Source organism: Rhamphochromis longiceps, linkage group LG3 (genome assembly GCF_057381845.1).
Source record: "Rhamphochromis longiceps isolate RC_006_pf linkage group LG3, R_longiceps_female_GT1.1, whole genome shotgun sequence".
Lineage (NCBI taxonomy): Eukaryota > Metazoa > Chordata > Actinopteri > Cichliformes > Cichlidae > Rhamphochromis > Rhamphochromis longiceps.
The window spans coordinates 7,413,862-7,426,079 of NC_140559.1; positions in this window are offsets into that span (position 1 = coordinate 7,413,862).

Consider the following 12,218-nt stretch of genomic DNA (forward strand, 5'->3'; position numbering starts at 1 on the left):
CACCTCAAATGACGCGTCCCTGGAGTCAAGGGCCCCTGCTGGAGTCAAGGGCCCCTGGTTGAGTCATGGGGCCCCTGCTGGAGTCAAGGGCCCCCGATGGAGTCAAGGGCCCCTGCGCCTCCAGTGACGCATCCCTGGAGTCATGGGCACCTGCTGGAGTCAAGGGCCCCTGCTTGATTCAAGGGCCCTTACTGGAGTCAAGGGCCCCTGCTTTTGTCAAGGGCCCCTGCTTTTGTCAAGGGCCCCTGCTGGAGTCAAGGGCCCCTGCGACTACAGTGACCTGTCCCTGGAGTCAAGGGCCCCTGCTGTGAAGTGAAACGTCTTCAAGCAACTTAAAGAAGTCCAGACGCTTTTCTTTGCAAGCTCCATTGACTACGATGACCTGGATGACTGAGAACCTTCACAGACAATTCAACAACAAGGTGATTCAAAGTGCTTTACAGAGACATTAGAAACAAAAACAAATAAAAAGCATGATTTAAAAGTGATTTAAACAAGCAAACAAATAAAATCAGAAATAGATAAAATCAGTAGTTAAAATGTTAGTTTTGAAATTTAAGCTTAAAAGTGTGGATTTGGTGCTTTATTCAAATGCAGCTGAGAACAGGTGAGTCTTCAAGTATGTTTTTTAACGAGTTTAGTACAGTTCCTGAAAAACCTGCCCAGTTCTCCAGTCGTTTGAGTAATATGTTGTGGTCAACTGTGTCAAATGCTGCACTGAGATCCATTGAAACTAAGACTGATAGAGACGCCTCTAATGACGCGTCCCTGGAGTCAAGGGCCCCTGCTGGAGTCAAGGGCCCCTGCGCCTCCAGTGACGCGTCCCGGGAGTCAAGGGCCCCTGCTTGGGTCAAGGGCCCCTGCATGGGTCAAGGGACCCTGATGTAGTCAAGGGCCCCGGCGCCTCCAGTGATGCGTCCCTGGAGTCAAGGGCCCCTGCTGGAGTCAAGGGCCCCTGCTGGAGTCAAGGGCCCCTGCTTGAGTCAAGGGCCCCTGCTGGAGTCAAGGGCCCCATCGCCTCCAGTGACGAGTCCCTGGAGTCAAGGGCCCCTGCTGGAGTCAAGGGCCCCTGCTTTACTCAAGGGCCCCTGCTGGAGTCAAGGGCCCCTGCGCCTCCAGTGACGCATCCCTGGAGTCAAGGGCCCCTGCTTGGGTCAAGGGACACTGCTTGGGTCAAGGGCCACTGCTTTACTAAAGGGCCCCTGCGTGAGTCAAGGGCCCCTGCACCTCAAATGACGCGTCCCTGGAGTCAAGGGCCCCTGCTGGAGTCAAGGGCCCCTGGTTGAGTCATGGGGCCCCTGCTGGAGTCAAGGGCCCTTACTGGAGTCAAGGGCCCCTGCTTTTGTCAAGGGCCCCTGCTGGAGTCAAGGGCCCCTGCTTGAGTCAAGGGCCCTGCTGGAGTCAAGGGCCCCATCGCTTCCAGTGACGAGTCCCTGGAGTCAAGCGCCCCTGCTGGAGTCAAGGGCCCCTGCTTTACTCAAGGGCCCCTGCTGGAGTGAAGGGCCCCTGCGCCTCCAGTGACGCATCCCTGGAGTCAAGGGCCCCTGCTTGGGTCAAGGGACACTGCTTGGGTCAAGGGCCCCTGCTTTACTCAAGGGCCCCTGCTGGAGTGAAGGGCCCCTGCTGGAGTGAAGGGCCCCTGCACCTCATATGACGCGTCCCTGGAGTCAAGGGCCCCTGCTGGAGTCAAGGGCCCCTGGTTGAGTCATGGGGCCCCTGCTGGAGTCAAGGGCCCCCGATGGAGTCAAGGGCCCCTGCGCCTCCAGTGACGCATCCCTGGAGTCATGGGCACCTGCTGGAGTCAAGGGCCCCTGCTTGATTCAAGGGCCCTTACTGGAGTCAAGGGCCCCTGCTTTTGTCAAGGGCCCCTGCGCCTCCAGTGACGCATCCCTGGAGTCAAGGGCCCCTGCTTGGGTCAAGGGACACTGCTTGGGTCAAGGGCCACTGCTTTACTCAAGGGCCCCTGCTGGAGTCAAGGGCCCCTGCACCTCAAATGACGCGTCCCTGGAGTCAAGGGCCCCTGCTGGAGTCAAGGGCCCCTGGTTGAGTCATGGGGCCCCTGCTGGAGTCAAGGGCCCCTGATGGAGTCAAGGGCCCCTGCTGGAGTCAAGGGCCCCTGCGCCTCCAGTGACGAGTCCCTGGAGTCAAGCGCCCCTGCTGGAGTCAAGGGCCCCTGCTTTACTCAAGGGCCCCTGCTGGAGTCTAGGGCCCCTGCGCCTCCAGTGACGCATCCCTGGAGTCAAGGGCCCCTGCTTGGGTCAAGGGACACTGCTTGGGTCAAGGGCCCCTGCTTTACTCAAGGGCCCCTGCTGGAGTGAAGGGCCCCTGCTGGAGTGAAGGGCCCCTGCATCTCAAATGACGCGTCCCTGGAGTCAAGGGCCCCTGGTTGAGTCATGGGGCCCCTGCTGGAGTCAAGGGCCCTTACTGGAGTCAAGGGCCCCTGCTTTTGTCAAGGGCCCCTGCTGGAGTCAAGGGCCCCTGCTGGAGTCAAGGGCCCCTGCGCCTACAGTGACCTGTCCCTGGAGTCAAGGGCCCCTGCTGTGAAGTGAAACGTCTTCAAGCAACTTAAAGAAGTCCAGACGCTTTTCTTTGCAAGCTCCATTGACTACGATGACCTGGATGACTGAGAACCTTCACAGACAATTCAACAACAAGGTGATTCAAAGTGCTTTACAGAGACATTAGAAACAAAAACAAATAAAAAGCATGATTTAAAAGTGATTTAAACAAGCAAACAAATAAAATCATAAATAGATAAAATCAGTAGTTAAAATGTTAGTTTTGAAATTTAAGCTTATAAGTGTGGATTTGGTGCTTTATTCAAATGCAGCTGAGAACAGGTGAGTCTTCAAGTATGTTTTTTAACGAGTATAGTACAGTTCCTGAAAAACCTGCCCAGTTCTCCAGTCATTTGAGTAATATGTTGTGGTCAACTGTGTCAAATGCTGCACTGAGATCCATTGAAACTAAGACTGATAGAGACGCCTCCAATGACGCGTCCCTGGAGTCAAGGGCCCCTGCTGGAGTCAAGGGCCCCTGCTGTAGTCAAGGGCCCCTGCGCCTCCAGTGACGCGTCCCGGGAGTCAAGGGCCCCTGCTTGGGTCAAGGGCCCCTGTATGGGTCAAGGGCCCCTGATGTAGTCAAGGGCCCCGGCGCCTCCAGTGATGCGTCCCTGGAGTCAAGGGCCCCTGCTTGAGTCAAGGGCCCCTTCTTTAGTCAAGGGCCCCTGCTGGAGTCAAGGGCCCCTGCTGGAGTCAAGGGCCCCTGCTTGAGTCAAGGGCCCCTGCTGGAGTCAAGGGCCCCTGCGCCTCCAGTGACGAGTCCCTGGAGTCAAGCGCCCCTGCTGGAGTCAAGGGCCCCTGCTTTACTCAAGGGCCCCTGCTGGAGTCAAGGGCCCCTGCGCCTCCAGTGACGCATCCCTGGAGTCAAGGGCCCCTGCTTGGGTCAAGGGCCCCTGCTTTACTCAAGGGCCCCTGCTGGAGTGAAGGGCCCCTGCTGGAGTGAAGGGCCCCTGCACCTCAAATGACGCGTCCCTGGAGTCAAGGGCCCCTGGTTGAGTCATGGGGCCCCTGCTGGAGTCAAGGGCCCTTACTGGAGTCAAGGGCCCCTGCTTGAGTCAAGGGCCCTGCTGGAGTCAAGGGCCCCATCGCCTCCAGTGACGAGTCCCTGGAGTCAAGCGCCCCTGCTGGAGTCAAGGGCCCCTGCTTTACTCAAGGGCCCCTGCTGGAGTGAAGGGCCCCTGCGCCTCCAGTGACGCATCCCTGGAGTCAAGGGCCCCTGCTTGGGTCAAGGGACACTGCTTGGGTCAAGGGCCCCTGCTTTACTCAAGGGCCCCTGCTGGAGTGAAGGGCCCCTGCTGGAGTGAAGGGCCCCTGCACCTCAAATGACGCGTCCCTGGAGTCAAGGGCCCCTGCTGGAGTCAAGGGCCCCTGGTTGAGTCATGGGGCCCCTGCTGGAGTCAAGGGCCCCCGATGGAGTCAAGGGCCCCTGCGCCTCCAGTGACGCATCCCTGGAGTCATGGGCACCTGCTGGAGTCAAGGGCCCCTGCTTGATTCAAGGGCCCTTACTGGAGTCAAGGGCCCCTGCTTTTGTCAAGGGCCCCTGCTGGAGTCAAGGGCCCCTGCGACTACAGTGACCTGTCCCTGGAGTCAAGGGCCCCTGCTGTGAAGTGAAACGTCTTCAAGCAACTTAAAGAAGTCCAGACGCTTTTCTTTGCAAGCTCCATTGACTACGATGACCTGGATGACTGAGAACCTTCACAGACAATTCAACAACAAGGTGATTCAAAGTGCTTTACAGAGACATTAGAAACAAAAACAAATAAAAAGCATGATTTAAAAGTGATTTAAACAAGCAAACAAATAAAATCAGAAATAGATAAAATCAGTAGTTAAAATGTTAGTTTTGAAATTTAAGCTTAAAAGTGTGGATTTGGTGCTTTATTCAAATGCAGCTGAGAACAGGTGAGTCTTCAAGTATGTTTTTTAACGAGTATAGTACAGTTCCTGAAAAACCTGCCCAGTTCTCCAGTCGTTTGAGTAATATGTTGTGGTCAACTGTGTCAAATGCTGCACTGAGATCCATTGAAACTAAGACTGATAGAGACGCCTCCAATGACGCGTCCCTGGAGTCAAGGGCCCCTGCTGGAGTCAAGGGCCCCTGCTGGAGTCAAGGGCCCCTGCGCCTCCAGTGACGCGTCCCGGGAGTCAAGGGCCCCTGCTTGGGTCAAGGGCCCCTGCATGGGTCAAGGGCCCCTGATGTAGTCAAGGGCCCCGGCGCCTCCAGTGATGCGTCCCTGGAGTCAAGGGCCCCTGCTTGAGTCAAGGGCCCCTTCTTTAGTCAAGGGCCCCTGCTGGAGTCAAGGGCCCCTGCTGGAGTCAAGGGCCCCTGCTTGAGTCAAGGGCCCCTGCTGGAGTCAAGGGCCCCATCGCCTCCAGTGACGAGTCCCTGGAGTCAAGCGCCCCTGCTGGAGTCAAGGGCCCCTGCTTTACTCAAGGGCCCCTGCTGGAGTCAAGGGCCCCTGCGCCTCCAGTGACGCATCCCTGGAGTCAAGGGCCCCTGCTTGGGTCAAGGGACACTGCTTGGGTCAAGGGCCACTGCTTTACTCAAGGGCCCCTGCTGGAGTCAAGGGCCCCTGCACCTCAAATGACGCGTCCCTGGAGTCAAGGGCCCCTGCTGGAGTCAAGGGCCCCTGGTTGAGTCATGGGCACCTGCTGGAGTCAAGGGCCCCTGCTTGATTCAAGGGCCCTCACTGGAGTCAAGGGCCCCTGCTTTTGTCAAGGGCCCCTGCTTTTGTCAAGGGCCCCTGCTGGAGTCAAGGGCCCCTGCGACTACAGTGACCTGTCCCTGGAGTCAAGGGCCCCTGCTGTGAAGTGAAACGTCTTCAAGCAACTTAAAGAAGTCCAGACGCTTTTCTTTGCAAGCTCCATTGACTACGATGACCTGGATGACTGAGAACATTCACAGACAATTCAACAACAAGGTGATTCAAAGTGCTTTACAGAGACATTAGAAACAAAAACAAATAAAAAGCATGATTTAAAATTGATTTAAACAAGCAAACAAAGTAACTAACTAATTAACAAGCAAAAAAACAAACAAACAAAAACAGTATATAAAATCAAAACAAATAAAATCAGAAATAGATAAAATCAGTAGTTAAAATGTTAGTTTTGAAATTTAAGCTTAAAAGTGTGGATTTGGTGCTTTATTCAAATGCAGCTGAGAACAGGTGAGTCTTCAAGTATGTTTTTTAACGAGTATAGTACAGTTCCTGAAAAACCTGCCCAGTTCTCCAGTCGTTTGAGTAATATGTTGTGGTCAACTGTGTCAAATGCTGCACTGAGATCCATTGAAACTAAGACTGATAGAGACGCCTCCAATGACGCGTCCCTGGAGTCAAGGGCCCCTGCTGGAGTCAAGGGCCCCTGCTGGAGTCAAGGGCCCCTGCTGGAGTCAATGGCCCCTGCTTGAGTCAAGGGCCCCTGCTGGAGTGAAGGGCCCCTTCTGGAGTGAAGGGTCCCTGCACCTCAAGAATGACGCATCCCTGGAGTCAAGGGCCCCTGTTGGAGTCAAGGGCCCCTGCTTGAGTCATGGGGCCCCTGCTGGAGTCAAGGGCCCCTGATGGAGTCAAGGGCCCCTGCTGTGAAGTGAAACGTCTTCAAGCAACTTAAAGAAGTCCAGACGCTTTTCTTTGCAAGCTCCATTGACTACGATGACCTGGATGACTGAGAACCTTCACAGACAATTCAACAACAAGGTGATTCAAAGTGCTTTACAGAGACATTAGAAACAAAAACAAATAAAAAGCATGATTTAAAATTGATTTAAACAAGCAAACAAAGTAACTAACTAATTAACAAGCAAAAAAACAAACAAACAAAAACAGTATATAAAATCAAAACAAATAAAATCAGAAATAGATAAAATCAGTAGTTAAAATGTTAGTTTTGAAATTTAAGCTTAAAAGTGTGGATTTGGTGCTTTATTCAAATGCAGCTGAGAACAGGTGAGTCTTCAAGTATGTTTTTTAACGAGTATAGTACAGTTCCTGAAAAACCTGCCCAGTTCTCCAGTCGTTTGAGTAATATGTTGTGATCAACTGTGTCAAATGCTGCACTGAGATCCATTGAAACTAAGACTGATAGAGACGCCTCCAATGACGCGTCCCTGGAGTCAAGGGCCCCTGCTTGGGTCAAGGGCCCCTGCTTTACTCAAGGGCCCCTGCTGGAGTCAAGGGCCCCTGCACCTCAAATGACGCGTCCCTGGAGTCAAGGGCCCCTGCTGGAGTCAAGGGCCCCTGGTTGAGTCATGGGGCCCCTGCTGGAGACAAGGGCCCCCGATGGAGTCAAGGGCCCCTGCGCCTCCAGTGACGCATCCCTGGAGTCAAGGGCCCCTGCTGGAGTCAAGGGCCCCTGCACCTCAAATGACGCGTCCCTGGAGTCAAGGGCCCCTGCTGGAGTCAAGGGCCCCTGGTTGAGTCATGGGGCCCCTGCTGGAGACAAGGGCCCCCGATGGAGTCAAGGGCCCCTGCGCCTCCAGTGACGCATCCCTGGAGTCATGGGCACCTGCTGGAGTCAAGGGCCCCTGCTTGATTCAAGGGCCCTTACTGGAGTCAAGGGCCCCTGCTTTTGTCAAGGGCCCCTGCTGGAGTCAAGGGCCCCTGCTGGAGTCAAGGGCCCCTGCGCCTACAGTGACCTGTCCCTGGAGTCAAGGGCCCCTGCTGTGAAGTGAAACGTCTTCAAGCAACTTAAAGAAGTCCAGACGCTTTTCTTTGCAAGCTCCATTGACTACGATGACCTGGATGACTGAGAACCTTCACAGACAATTCAACAACAAGGTGATTCAAAGTGCTTTACAGAGACATTAGAAACAAAAACAAATAAAAAGCATGATTTAAAAGTGATTTAAACAAGCAAACAAATAAAATCAGAAATAGATAAAATCAGTAGTTAAAATGTTAGTTTTGAAATTTAAGCTTAAAAGTGTGGATTTGGTGCTTTATTCAAATGCAGCTGAGAACAGGTGAGTCTTCAAGTATGTTTTTTAACGAGTATAGTACAGTTCCTGAAAAACCTGCCCAGTTCTCCAGTCGTTTGAGTAATATGTTGTGGTCAACTGTGTCAAATGCTGCACTGAGATCCATTGAAACTAAGACTGATAGAGACGCCTCCAATGACGCGTCCCTGGAGTCAAGGGCCCCTGCTGGAGTCAAGGGCCCCTGCTGTAGTCAAGGGCCCCTGCTTGGGTCAAGGGCCCCTGCATGGGTCAAGGGCCCCTGATGTAGTCAAGGGCCCCGGCGCCTCCAGTGATGCGTCCCTGGAGTCAAGGGCCCCTGCTTGAGTCAAGGGCCCCTTCTTTAGTCAAGGGCCCCTGCTGGAGTCAAGGGCCCCTGCTGGAGTCAAGGGCCCCTGCTTGAGTCAAGGGCCCCTGCTGGAGTCAAGGGCCCCTGCGCCTCCAGTGACGAGTCCCTGGAGTCAAGCGCCCCTGTGGAGTCAAGGGCCCCTGCTTTACTCAAGGGCCCCTGCTGGAGTCAAGGGCCCCTGCGCCTCCAGTGACGCATCCCTGGAGTCAAGGGCCCCTGCTTGGGTCAAGGGACACTGCTTGGGTCAAGGGCCCCTGCTTTACTCAAGGGCCCCTGCTGGAGTGAAGGGCCCCTGCTGGAGTGAAGGGCCCCTGCATCTCAAATGACGCGTCCCTGGAGTCAAGGGCCCCTGGTTGAGTCATGGGGCCCCTGCTGGAGTCAAGGGCCCTTACTGGAGTCAAGGGCCCCTGCTGGAGTCAAGGGCCCCTGCTGGAGTCAAGGGCCCCTGCTGGAGTCAAGGGCCCCTGCGCCTACAGTGACCTGTCCCTGGAGTCAAGGGCCCCTGCTGTGAAGTGAAACGTCTTCAAGCAACTTAAAGAAGTCCAGACGCTTTTCTTTGCAAGCTCCATTGACTACGATGACCTGGATGACTGAGAACCTTCACAGACAATTCAACAACAAGGTGATTCAAAGTGCTTTACAGAGACATTAGAAACAAAAACAAATAAAAAGCATGATTTAAAAGTGATTTAAACAAGCAAACAAATAAAATCAGAAATAGATAAAATCAGTAGTTAAAATGTTAGTTTTGAAATTTAAGCTTAAAAGTGTGGATTTGGTGCTTTATTCAAATGCAGCTGAGAACAGGTGAGTCTTCAAGTATGTTTTTTAACGAGTATAGTACAGTTCCTGAAAAACCTGCCCAGTTCTCCAGTCGTTTGAGTAATATGTTGTGGTCAACTGTGTCAAATGCTGCACTGAGATCCATTGAAACTAAGACTGATAGAGACGCCTCCAATGACGCGTCCCTGGAGTCAAGGGCCCCTGCTGGAGTCAAGGGCCCCTGCTGGAGTCAAGCGCCCCTGCTGGAGTCAAGGGCCCCTGCTTTACTCAAGGGCCCCTGCTGGAGTCAAGGGCCCCTGCGCCTCCAGTGACGCATCCCTGGAGTCAAGGGCCCCTGCTTGGGTCAAGGGACACTGCTTGGGTCAAGGGCCCCTGCTTTACTCAAGGGCCCCTGCTGGAGTGAAGGGCCCCTGCTGGAGTGAAGGGCCCCTGCACCTCAAATGACGCGTCCCTGGAGTCAAGGGCCCCTGCTGGAGTCAAGGGCCCCTGGTTGAGTCATGGGGCCCCTGCTGGAGTCAAGGGCCCCCGATGGAGTCAAGGGCCCCTGCGCCTCCAGTGACGCATCCCTGGAGTCATGGGCACCTGCTGGAGTCAAGGGCCCCTGCTTGATTCAAGGGCCCTTACTGGAGTCAAGGGCCCCTGCTTTTGTCAAGGGCCCCTGCTTTTGTCAAGGGCCCCTGCTGGAGTCAAGGGCCCCTGCGACTACAGTGACCTTTCCCTGGAGTCAAGGGCCCCTGCTGTGAAGTGAAACGTCTTCAAGCAACTTAAAGAAGTCCAGACGCTTTTCTTTGCAAGCTCCATTGACTACGATGACCTGGATGACTGAGAACCTTCACAGACAATTCAACAACAAGGTGATTCAAAGTGCTTTACAGAGACATTAGAAACAAAAACAAATAAAAAGCATGATTTAAAAGTGATTTAAACAAGCAAACAAATAAAATCAGAAATAGATAAAATCAGTAGTTAAAATGTTAGTTTTGAAATTTAAGCTTAAAAGTGTGGATTTGGTGCTTTATTCAAATGCAGCTGAGAACAGGTGAGTCTTCAAGTATGTTTTTTAACGAGTTTAGTACAGTTCCTGAAAAACCTGCCCAGTTCTCCAGTCGTTTGAGTAATATGTTGTGGTCAACTGTGTCAAATGCTGCACTGAGATCCATTGAAACTAAGACTGATAGAGACGCCTCCAATGACGCGTCCCTGGAGTCAAGGGCCCCTGCTGGAGTCAAGGGCCCCTGCGCCTCCAGTGACGCGTCCCGGGAGTCAAGGGCCCCTGCTTGGGTCAAGGGCCCCTGCATGGGTCAAGGGACCCTGATGTAGTCAAGGGCCCCGGCGCCTCCAGTGATGCGTCCCTGGAGTCAAGGGCCCCTGCTGGAGTCAAGGGCCCCTGCTGGAGTCAAGGGCCCCTGCTTGAGTCAAGGGCCCCTGCTGGAGTCAAGGGCCCCATCGCCTCCAGTGACGAGTCCCTGGAGTCAAGCGCCCCTGCTGGAGTCAAGGGCCCCTGCTTTACTCAAGGGCCCCTGCTGGAGTCAAGGGCCCCTGCGCCTCCAGTGACGCATCCCTGGAGTCAAGGGCCCCTGCTTGGGTCAAGGGACACTGCTTGGGTCAAGGGCCACTGCTTTACTCAAGGTCCCCTGCGTGAGTCAAGGGCCCCTGCACCTCAAATGACGCGTCCCTGGAGTCAAGGGCCCCTGCTGGAGTCAAGGGCCCCTGGTTGAGTCATGGGGCCCCTGCTGGAGTCAAGGGCCCCTGATGGAGTCAAGGGCCCCTGCTGGAGTCAAGGACCCCTGCGCCTCCAGTGACGAGTCCCTGGAGTCAAGCGCCCCTGCTGGAGTCAAGGGCCCCTGCTTTACTCAAGGGCCCCTGCTGGAGTCAAGGGCCCCTGCGCCTCCAGTGACGCATCCCTGGAGTCAAGGGCCCCTGCTTGGGTCAAGGGACACTGCTTGGGTCAAGGGCCCCTGCTTTACTCAAGGGCCCCTGCTGGAGTGAAGGGCCCCTGCTGGAGTGAAGGGCCCCTGCATCTCAAATGACGCGTCCCTGGAGTCAAGGGCCCCTGGTTGAGTCATGGGGCCCCTGCTGGAGTCAAGGGCCCTTACTGGAGTCAAGGGCCCCTGCTTTTGTCAAGGGCCCCTGCTGGAGTCAAGGGCCCCTGCGCCTACAGTGACCTGTCCCTGGAGTCAAGGGCCCCTGCTGTGAAGTGAAACGTCTTCAAGCAACTTAAAGAAGTCCAGACGCTTTTCTTTGCAAGCTCCATTGACTACGATGACCTGGATGACTGAGAACCTTCACAGACAATTCAACAACAAGGTGATTCAAAGTGCTTTACAGAGACATTAGAAACAAAAACAAATAAAAAGCATGATTTAAAAGTGATTTAAACAAGCAAACAAATAAAATCAGAAATAGATAAAATCAGTAGTTAAAATGTTAGTTTTGAAATTTAAGCTTAAAAGTGTGGATTTGGTGCTTTATTCAAATGCAGCTGAGAACAGGTGAGTCTTCAAGTATGTTTTTTAACGAGTATAGTACAGTTCCTGAAAAACCTGCCCAGTTCTCCAGTCGTTTGAGTAATATGTTGTGGTCAACTGTGTCAAATGCTGCACTGAGATCCATTGAAACTAAGACTGATAGAGACGCCTCCAATGACGCGTCCCTGGAGTCAAGGGCCCCTGCGCCTCCAGTGACGCGTCCCGGGAGTCAAGGGCCCCTGCTTGGGTCAAGGGCCCCTGCTTTACTCAAGGGCCCCTGCTGGAGTGAAGGGCCCCTGCTGGAGTGAAGGGCCCCTGCACCTCAAATGACGCGTCCCTGGAGTCAAGGGCCCCTGGTTGAGTCATGGGGCCCCTGCTGGAGTCAAGGGCCCTTACTGGAGTCAAGGGCCCCTGCTTTTGTCAAGGGCCCCTGCTGGAGTCAAGGGCCCCTGCTTGAGTCAAGGGCCCTGCTGGAGTCAAGGGCCCCATCGCCTCCAGTGACGAGTCCCTGGAGTCAAGCGCCCCTGCTGGAGTCAAGGGCCCCTGCTTTACTCAAGGGCCCCTGCTGGAGTGAAGGGCCCCTGCGCCTCCAGTGACGCATCCCTGGAGTCAAGGGCCCCTGCTTGGGTCAAGGGACACTGCTTGGGTCAAGGGCCCCTGCTTTACTCAAGGGCCCCTGCTGGAGTGAAGGGCCCCTGCTGGAGTGAAGGGCCCCTGCACCTCATATGACGCGTCCCTGGAGTCAAGGGCCCCTGCTGGAGTCAAGGGCCCCTGGTTGAGTCATGGGGCCCCTGCTGGAGTCAAGGGCCCCCGATGGAGTCAAGGGCCCCTGCGCCTCCAGTGACGCATCCCTGGAGTCATGGGCACCTGCTGGAGTCAAGGGCCCCTGCTTGATTCAAGGGCCCTTACTGGAGTCAAGGGCCCCTGCTTTTGTCAAGGGCCCCTGCGCCTCCAGTGACGCATCCCTGGAGTCAAGGGCCCCTGCTTGGGTCAAGGGACACTGCTTGGGTCAAGGGCCACTGCTTTACTCAAGGGCCCCTGCTGGAGTCAAGGGCCCCTGCACCTCAAATGACGCGTCCCTGGAGTCAAGGGCCCCTGCTGGA